Below are 10,402 nucleotides of genomic sequence, written 5' to 3'. Positions count from 1 at the left end.
TAGATGGCTTTTAAGATGTCGAGGAATGTTCCCTCTATCCCTACACTCTGAAGAGTTTTGATCAGAAATGGATGCTGTATTTTGTCAAATGCTCTCTCTGCATCTAATGAGAGGATCATATGGTTCTTGGTTTTTCTCTTGCTGATACGATGAATCACATTGATTGTTTTACGGGTGTTGAACCAGCCTTGTGTCCCAGGGATAAATCCTACTTGGTCATGGTGAATAATTTTCTTAATGTATTGTTGGATCCTATTGGCCAGTATCTTGTTGAGAATTTTTGCATCCATGTTCATCAGGGATATTGGTCTGTAATTCTCCTTTTTGGTGGGGTCTTTGTCTGGTTTTGGAATTAAGGTGATGCTGGCCTCATAGAACGAATTTGGAAGTACTCCATCTCTTTCTATCTTTCCAAACAGCTTTAGTAGAATAGGTATGGTTTCCTCTTTAAACGTTTGATAGAATTCCCCTGGGAAGCCATCTGGCCCTGGACTCTTGTGTCTTGGGAGGTTTTTGATGACTGCTTCAATTTCCTCCCTGGTTATTGGCCTGTTAAGGTTTTCTATTTCTCTCTGTTCCAGTTTTGGTAGTTTTTGGCTTTCCAGGAATGCGTCCATTTCTTCTAGATTGCCTAATTTATTGGCGTATAGCTGTTTATAATATGTTTTTATTATTTATTTATTTATTTATTTTTTAACGGTAGCACTAGGATTTATTAAATTATCTTAGTAAAGGCGCTGGGGTTTGCCCATGGTGCTCTTGATGTACAAAGCCCGGACATTCTGCCAATTCTTCTTGAGCAAGACACCAAGAAATTGACAGCTAAGTGGATGTTGTACACAAGCTCATCGTCCGTCATCTTCACGTGGTCAACAGCCACTGCCAGACATAGCACCTTCTTCATCTGGAAATTGATGTGGATTTCACTTCATCCACTTTGGCCACCATGTTCTCATTGTGGGTCAGCAAGGAAGGGAACTTGCCAGCTTTATTCAGGCCTGGACCCAGGATTCGTGGAATCTGCTTGATCAGAGATTCTGAAGCCAAAAAGGCATCATACTTCTTGGCCAGCTTTTTGACTAGTTTATTCTTGTTGAGTTTCTTCAGCGCTTCAATGTCCATGTGGGGAATGTCCACTGCCTTGGCCTCATCACAGTGTTGCTGGTCCCCCAAACACACACAGAAAACTTGAGGTGGGGGGTGGACTTAAGCCTGACGGTGCCCGAGAAGCGTTTGTCCTTCTGAGGGTCAAATTTCTTCAGGCTGATCTGCAGCTCAACCGTCTCCAGAAACTTCCGGAGCTTGCGCTGGTTCCCGTGCAGGACCTCCCGCACCGCCTCATACAGGGTGTCGCGGGAGACTTTGCTGCTCATGGTAGCTCGCGCCGCAGTAACCGGAAAAGCTGTTTATTTTATTTTTATTTTTATTTTTTTTTAATTTATTTTTTATTGGTGTTCAATTTACTAACATACAGAATAACCCCCAGTGCCCAGGAAAAGCTGTTTATAATATGTTTTTAAAATCGTTTGTATTTCCTTGGTGTTGGTAGTGATCTCTCCTTTCTCATTCATGATTTTATTAATTTGAGTCTTGTCTCTCTTCTTTTTAATAAGGCTGTCTAATGGTTTATCTATCTTATTAATTCTTTCAAAGAACCAACTCCTGGTTCTGTTGATCTGTTCCACAGTTCTTCTGGTCTCGATTTCGTTGAGTTCTGCTCGAATCTTTATTAACTCTCTTCTTCTCCTGGGTGTAGGATCTATTTGCTGTTTTTTCTCTAGCTCCTCTATGTGTAAGGTTAGCTTTTGTATTTGAGTTCTTTCCAGTTTTTGGATGGATGCTTGTATTGCGATGTATTTCCCCCTTAGGACTGCTTTTGCTGCATCCCAAAGATTTTGAACGGTTGTATCTTCATTCTCATTAGTTTCCATGAATCTTTTTAATTCTTCCTTAATTTCCTGGTTGACCCTTTCATCTTTTAGCAGGATGGTCCTTAACCTCCACGTGTTTGAGGTCCTTCCAAACTTCTTGTGATTTAGTTCTAATTTCAAGGCATTATGGTATGAGAATATGCAGGGGACAATCCCAATCTTTTGGTATCGGTTCAGACCCGATTTGTGACCCAGTATGTGGTCTATTCTGGAGAAAGTTCCATGTGCACTTGAGCAGAATGTGTATTCAGTTGAGTTTGGATGTAAAGTTCTGTAGATATCTGTGAAATCCATCTGGTCCAGCGTATCATTTAAAGCTCTCGTTTCTTTGGAGATGTTGTGCTTAGAAGACCTATCGAGTATAGAAAGAGCTAGATTGAATCACCAAGTATAAGTGTATTATTATCTAAGTATTTCTTCACTTTGGTTAATAATTGATTTATATATTTGGCAGCTCCCACATTCGGGGCATATATATTGAGGATTGTTAAGTCCTCTTGTTGGATAGATCCTTTAAGTATGAGATAGTGTCCCTCTTCATCTCTCACTACAGTCTTTGGGGTAAATTTTAGTTTATCTGATATAAGGATGGCTACCCCTGCTTTCTTTTGAGGACCATTCGAATGGTAAATGGCTCTCCAACCTTTTATTTTCAGGCTGTAGGTGTCCTTCTGTCTAAAATGAGTCTCTTGTAGACAGCAAATAGATGGGTCCTGCTTTTTTATCCAGTCTGAAACCCTGCACCTTTTGATGGGGTCATTAAGCCCGTTCACGTTCAGAGTTACTATTGAGAGATATGAGTTTAGTGTCATCATGATATCTATTCAGTCCTTGTTTTTGTGGACTGTTCCACTGAACTTCTTCTTAAAGGGGAATTTTAAGAGTCCCCCTTAAAATTTCTTGCAGAGCTGGTTTGGAGGTCACATATTCTTTCAGTTGCTGCCTGTCTTGGAAGCTCTTTATCTCTCCTTCCATTTTGAATGAGAGCCTTGCTGGATAAAGTATTCTTGGTTGCATGTTCTTCTCATTTAGGACCCTGAATATATCCTGCCAGCCCTTTCTGGCCTGCCAGGTCTCTGTGGAGAGGTCTGCTGTTACCCTAATATTCCTCCCCATAAAATTCAGGGATTTCTTGTCTGTTGCCGCTTTAAGGATCTTCTCTTTATCTTTGGAATTTGCAAGCTCAACTATTAGATGTCGAGGTGTTGAACGGTTTTTATTGATTTTAGGGGGGGATTTCTCTATTTCCTGGATCTGAATGCCTGTTTCCCTTCCCAGATTAGGAAAGTTTTCAGCTAGAATTTGTTCAAATACATATTCTGGCCCTCTGTCCCTTTCGGCGCCCTCTGGAACACCAATTACACGTAGGTTTTTCTTCCTCAGGCTGTCGTTTATTTCCCTTAATCTATCCTCATGGTCTTTTAATTGTTTGTCTCTTTTTTCCTCAGTTTCCCTCTTTGCCATCAACTTGTCTTCTATGTCACTCACTCGTTCTTCTACCTCGTTAACCCTCGTCGTTAGGACTTCTAGTTTGGATTGCATCTCATTCAATTGATTTTTAATTTCTGCCTGATTAGCTCTAAATTCTGCAGTCATGAAGTATCTTGAGTCCTTTATGCTTTTTTCTAGAGCCACCAGTAGCTGTATAATAGTGCTTCTGAATTGGCTTTCTGACATTGAATTGTAATCCAGATTTTGTTACTCTGTGGGAGAGAGGACTGTTTCTGATTCTTTCTTTTGAGGTGAGGTTTTCCTTCTAGTCATTTTTCTCAGTGCAGAGTGGCCAAAAGCAAGTTGTATTGGGAAAAGGAGAAAAAGAGAGGAGAGAAAGAAGGAAAGAAAAGAGAAAGAGAAAAAAAAAAGGAAGAAAAAAAAGAAGAAAAAGAGAAAGAAAAAGAAAGAAAGGAAAAAAGGGGTCGGGGAAGGAAACAAATCAAAAAGCAAAGCAAAGCAAAACAAAACAAAACAAAAAAAAAAAAAAAAGAAAGAAAAAAAGAACCACAGGGGAGTATCTTCTGATTCTGTGTACTTTAAGTCCTTTGGCTTCCCCTGGAACTTGTCCGTCTAGCTTGTCTTCTGGGGGAGGGGCCTGTTGTGCTGATTTCCAGGTGTTAGCACTTGGGGGAGCTGCTGTGCCCCTGCCTGGTGCAGGGTTGGGGGGGTGTTGTTTACCCCGTGAGGCCCCAGGAGGAACAGCCCTAGTGGCGGGGCCAGCTCTGGAAACCTGGATTCAGCCCCCGCAGTAACTCCGGAGCTCTCCGTCTGCAGGGCCTGGAGGCTCCGGGGCGGGGCCGCTGATCTGCTCAGCTCTGGGCAGGAGCGTCCTCGCTGTCCTGGGCCCTCCCGGCGTCTGCCTGTCCCGGGGGAGGCGGGATCCTGGGCTGTGTCCCGGCGCCATGTGCTCTGGGGCCTGCGCTGTTGGATTCGTGCTCCCGCCCCGCAGCCCCCTCCGCGGAGCCGCCCCCGAGCCCTCCGAGCTGCTCCTGGAACCGCGCAGCCCCCTCCGCACGGAGCCTCTTCCTCTGCCCGAGCCCCTCCGAGCTGCTCCTGGAACCGCGCAGCCCCCTCTGCACGGAGCCTCTTCCTCTGCCCGAGCCCCCCGAGCTGCTCCCCCCCGCAGCCCCCTCCGCGGAGCCGCCCCCGAGCCCCCCGAGCTGCTCCGGGTCCCCGTGCGCGCTGCAGCCCTTAGGGAGCTCGGCGCACTGTCCCGGGGCGCAGGTGTCTGTTAGTGTCCCCGGGAGCCCGAGGGCATCCCCGCCCTCCTGGGTCCTGCTCCACCTCCCTGCGGGCCCCTTTCCTCCCGGGAAGGTCGGTGCAGCTCCTGCTCCTCCGGGACGGGGCTCTCCTGTCCTGGGGACACTCGCCCCGGCCTCAGCCCGGCTCCTCGTGGGTCCCTCCCCCTTGGAGGCCTTTGGTTTCTTTATTTCTTTTTCCCCGTCTTCCTACCTTGATAGAAGCGCGAACTCCTCTCACTGTAGCATTCCAGGTGTTCTCTCTTTAATTCTCAGGCCGGATTCATAGATTTTCAGGATAATTTGAAGGTTTTCTAGGTAATTTGGTGGAGACAGGTGATTTGGAGAACCTACTCTTCCGCCATCTTGCCCCTCCCCCGGGATGTCATTTTTGAGATTGGTTACAAAAGGGCTGACTTATGTCTTGCTCACTCTCTCTCACTCTCCTTTGCTCCCTTACTTGGAGGAAAGGCAGCTGTCATGGTGTGAGCTGTCTATGAAGAAGCCCATGTGGTAAGGAATTGATACTGCCAGCCAGTGAGCACCTAAGGCCTGCCAATAGCCCCGTGGGTGAGCTTGGGAGCATGCCTTCTCCCAGGGGAGCCTTCAGAGAAGGCAGCCCAGTGGACATCTACTTGCAGTCTTGTGAGCGGCACAGGCACCAGCTAATTCACACCTGGACTTTTGACTCAGAAACCATGAGATAATAAATATTTGTTGTTTCAAGTGACTCAGTTTTGAGATAATATACATGGAAGACTGTGGGGTGATGTGGTTTTTCTGAGAGAGCCAGGGGAGATTTCTCAGAAGAGGTGTGTCTGTGCTGGGTCTGGAAGGTAGACAGGATATGAACTTGAGGAGTAGGTAGAGAAAGAGTCTCAAGCAGGGGAACAGCTAACAGGAGTTTTCCAGGAATGTGAAATCTGGTTTGGTGGAAATCATCTCACCTATATATGTACCTGGATGAAAACATCCTACCTGAGGTAGGAGAGGCTCTTCTCTGTCAATGATACCTGTGTTCACAGGGCCTGTGGTGCCATGCTGCTTCACGTCTTGCCCTCAAGTGCTCTAACATGAGCTCACTGACATAGGGGACCCCACCTCAAGGGCATTGGGGAAATTCCTCCCTTGTCTCTGGCCATGCTATCCCCTCTCCTGTCAGTGGTACCTTTTATACCATCTCTGCTCTGTGTCAGTTTGCCGGCTTCCCTGCCATGGGATCCATGTAGTGGCTCAGACAGAGTTCTGCACTGAAGCAGGAACATCAAAGAGGCTAAGCTTCTTGGTTGGGGTAGTCCTATTTTGCCCTGGGCTTATGGTTTGAGCTCTATTTATAGGATGCTGAACCGCCAGTATACTGATGTATCCCTTTGAGCCTTGCACACTGGACTTGGGAGAAATAGAGTTGACCCTTGAACAGGATGGGTTTGAGCTGCACAGGTTTGGTAGGGCTTTTTTGGTATAGTACTGTCTATAGATGTGTTTACTCTTCCTTATGATTTTCTTAATAACATTTCCTTTTCTGTAGCCTAGTTTATTGTGAGAATGCAGCATATAATATATAACATATCAAATAAGTATTAGTTGACTATGTTACTGGTAAGGCTTCTGGTCAACCGGGTTAAGTTTTTTGAGAGTCAAAAGTTATAAGTGAATTTTTGACTGTGTGTGGAGGGGTTTGGAGCTCCTAACCCCCGTGTTGTTCAAGGATCAACTGTATACTCCCAGGTTATTGCACCACAGAAGCACATCTAGTCCCTCAGGTCCCCAGTTGTGGTCCTCACACCACTGATGACTCCTTTCTTCCTTTAAACTCTGTTCTTTGATTTCAAGGCTCTGCAAAGGGACAGATGTCAATTCAAGAAGCTCCTGTTACTGGTGGGGCTTACTTTGGGGTTTTCATGGCTCTCTTCCTATGTTTATGATGGTCCCTGCACACAAACCTGCATGCACATGTGTGGAACACATACACACCCACACAGCACATATGTATACACACATGTGCATGTATGCAGGGTTGCATAGATAGGTAGGTTGAAAGAGGCTGAGAGAGGGCATTAGATGAGGAACCTGTCCTCAGCCCTAGCTCTGTACCTGGGTGACTGTGGAAAAATCATATCTATCTCTCTTCCATCTTTGTTTTCTTTTTTGTGACATGATGGGACTAGGACAGATGTCTCCAAGGCATCTTCTTTCTGTGATCTAGGTGCAGACACATTACAAAGACCTATGGGGTAGGCATTGGGTTTGCCAGAGACTAGATTTGTAGTGTTCAGTTACACTGGCTTTGGGGGCAGATAGACTGTATTTGAGTTCTGGCTCTGCTGCTATCAGGCTGTGTGACCTCAGACAAGACACTTCATCTCTCTCACCCATTGAACTGTAGGGTGGGATTAATGGAACCTCATTGTGTCAGGATTAGGTGAGGTGGTTTATGCAATGATGCCATGACCTATAAATGACACATGTTATTACTGGTTTCAGCACTGCCCTTAATTCACTGAGTTATCTTGGGTAAACCAACTGAGCTTTCCTAGATCTGTTGGAGAAGGTCATTGAAAAGACGTGACCACCGGTTGACCCCTGACTGGACCCGGGTGATAACAGGCTCCTCGCCCCCTCCCCTGTGCTTGGAATGTGAGTTCCACTTGCCTTCCTTGCTGGCAGGGGCTGCTCCAAGGACATAGCCTTGAGATAGTGATATAGTGTTGAGAACATCTGCACGGTATGTGTGACCGAACCCATTTAAGTCCTCTGTCTAGACGTTTACAGTTTGCCAGGTGGGGTTGGGGCTTCACTTTCATTGCTGTTTCCCAAGATAAGCCTCATATGTAAGTTCCCTTTGCTTATTAAAACTGCCACCTGGAGTGGCCTCTTTCTTCTGGCTTTCCTTGTGCTCTGAGTATGGGCGCCGGTTTCAGATTTCACCTGAGAAGTTCCCTAGCAGGTTACAAACTGAGAAGATCTCATTCCTTCCTCCGCATAACTGAAGTTGGGAATGAGTAGAAGACCTTCGAGGACTTTTCCTTTTACCGCCCCCAACCCAGATCCCAGCGAGGACCAGAGGTGGAAAATGGCTATTCTGAGATTCACCACAAGGGGGCAAGGTGATCCCATTTTGAACCAACTCTGGTTGGTTTGGTGCTCTTTTTTTTTTTTTTGAAATCTTTTAATGGCAATAAAGTTTATTATTTTATTATTATTATTATTTTTAATAAAAAATTTATTTTTTATTGGTGTTCAATTTACCAACATACAGAATAACACCCAGTGCTCATCCCGCCAAGTGGCCCCCTCAGCTCCCGTCACCCATTCACCCCCACCTCCCGCCCTCCTCCCCTTCCATCACTCCTAGTTCGTTTCCCAGAGTTAGGAGTCTGTATGTTCTGTCTCCCTTTCTGATATTTCCCACACATTTCTTCTCCCTTCCCTTCTATTCCCTTTCACTATTATTTATATTTCCCAAATGAATGAGAACATACCATGTTTGTCCTTCTCCGATTGACTTAATTCACTCAGCATAATACCTTCCAGTTCCATCCACGTTGAAGCAAATGGTGGGTATTTGTCGTTTCTAATGGCTGAGGAATATTCCATTGTATACATAGACCACATCTTCTTTATCCATTCATCTTTCTTTTTTTTTTTTTTAAAGATTTTTTTCCAGAGTGGCTGCACCAGTTCACATTCCCACCAACAGTGTAAGAGGGTTCCCTTTTCTCCGCATCCTCTCCAACATTTGTGGTAAACCACAAATGGAAAACTGTGTCTGGAAAACTGTGTGGAGGTTCCCCAAAGAGTTAAAAATAGACCTGCCCTACGACCCAGCAATTGCACTGTTGGGGATTTACCCCAAAGATACAGATGCAATGAAACGCCGGGACACCTGCACCCCGATGTTTCTAGCAGCAATGGCCACAATAGCCAAACTTGGAGAGCCTCGGTGTCCATCGAAAGATGAATGGATAAAGAAGATGTGGTTTATGTATACAATGGAATATTACTCAGCTATTAGAAATGACAAATACCCACCATTTGCTTCAACGTGGATGGAACTGGAGGGTATTATGCTGAGTGAAGTAAGTCAATCGGAGAAGGACAAACAGTGTATGTTCTCATTCACTTGGGGAATATAAATAACAGTGAAAGGGAATATAAGGGAAGGGAGAAGAAAAAGACTCCTAACTCGGGGAAACGAACTAGGGGTGGTGGAAGGGGAGAAGGGTGGGGGGTGGGGGTGAATGGGTGACGGGCACTGAGGGGGGCACTTGACGGGATGAGCACTGGGTGTTATTCTGTATGTTGGTAAACTGAACACCAATAAAAAATTAATTTATTAAAAGAACTTTTTCCCCCATTCTCACTGGTGTGAGGTGGGATCTCATTGTGGTTTTGATTTGTATTTCCCAGATGGCAAGTGATGCAGAACATTTTCTCATGTGCATGTTGGCCATGTCTATGTCTTCCTCTGTGAGATTTCTGTTCATGTCTTTTTTAAAAAAGTTTGTATTTATTTATTTATTTATTTATTTATTTATTTATTTATGAGAGAAAGACACACACACACAGAAGAGACACAGGCAGAGGGAAAAGCAGGCTCCATTCAGGGAACCCAATGTGGGAGTCGATTCTTGGACCAGGGTCACACCCACACCTTGAGCTGAAGACAGACCCTCAACCACTGAGCCACCCAGGCATCCCTTATCAGTGATTTTTAAGAAATCAGTACTTAAAGATCTTGACCAGGAGGGATTTAGCCATTTTAAAGCCCAAAATCTAATATAAAAATTATGTTTACAGAAACAAGCTCAAGTTTCTTATAAAAATATGAATATTTTATTTGTTTTTGTTTTTGAAAAATATTTTATTTATTTATTTATTTGAGAGAAAGAGAATTATTTGGAAGTTTTATGGAAAGCTAGTATTTAAAAACTTCCATGTTACCATATATTTTATTTTCTTTGTAATTATATAGTGAAAAGAGAGTACAATGAATTTTTTTCCATCAAGCCCCATCTTGATGTCTCCAATTCCCTTCAGTTTACTCTGGTGTGCCACTCAAATGTTAGCACTTTCTATGTGTGTCATGATGTGAGGAAGGTTGGAAGTACTGCACTGAGCCACTTCTTCCAGGAAGATATTCAGAAACACCCTCAAACTGTTATCATTTACCTTCCAGTACATGTTTATACATCTTTATGATTACTTTCATTATATTTTTCTGCTGATTTGTTTTCTTTCCACTCCATTCTCCTCATGACTAGGAGGTTAGGAGCCCCACGAGAGCAAGGTATTTTCTGAAGATCAGGAGTGCCATATAGCTGTGGACTCCTTGATTCTGACTGCTTGTCTGAGGATGTTCTCTGACCCCAAGTTCCCTTTAGGTGGGCTTTTATTTTTTTCTTTTTTATCTGGTTTTTCCAAACGAGACAATTTTATTCCTAGTACACCAGGGTTAAGGTTTTTCCTCTGATGCCACCAGCCTCCAAAGCAATTGCATCAGTCAAAATTCTTGCCAATGACAGAAGCTGCCTGGATGAAGAAACAGAAGAATAATTGATTAACAAAATATAGCGGGATGAGGACCATGCCAGAGGCTAAGCTTCTCAGAGTAACTTCCAAACATGACCATGTCAAACACTGGGGCTGCCACCAGGGACTAGATGCCACTTATATGCCAGAAACTTGCTGTTGCAGTCTTCTTTGCTGTCCCCTGGGAAACAGTGCTGCTCCTTCCTC

The 10,402-nt window shown here is 44.5% G+C and overlaps 1 pseudogene; it reads right to left on the bottom strand.

Annotated features, from left to right (window-relative positions):
* Nucleotides 1-703: 703 nt before the first annotated feature.
* On the bottom strand, nt 704-1,405 carry LOC144322926 (large ribosomal subunit protein uL1 pseudogene; annotated as a pseudogene).
* Nucleotides 1,406-10,402: the final 8,997 nt, after the last annotated feature.

The sequence above is a fragment of the Canis aureus genome, chromosome 11 (genome assembly GCF_053574225.1).
Source record: "Canis aureus isolate CA01 chromosome 11, VMU_Caureus_v.1.0, whole genome shotgun sequence".
NCBI lineage: Eukaryota > Metazoa > Chordata > Mammalia > Carnivora > Canidae > Canis > Canis aureus.
The sequence above is the reverse complement of the archived record's forward strand: the minus strand, read 5'-3'. Positions and strand labels throughout refer to the sequence as shown.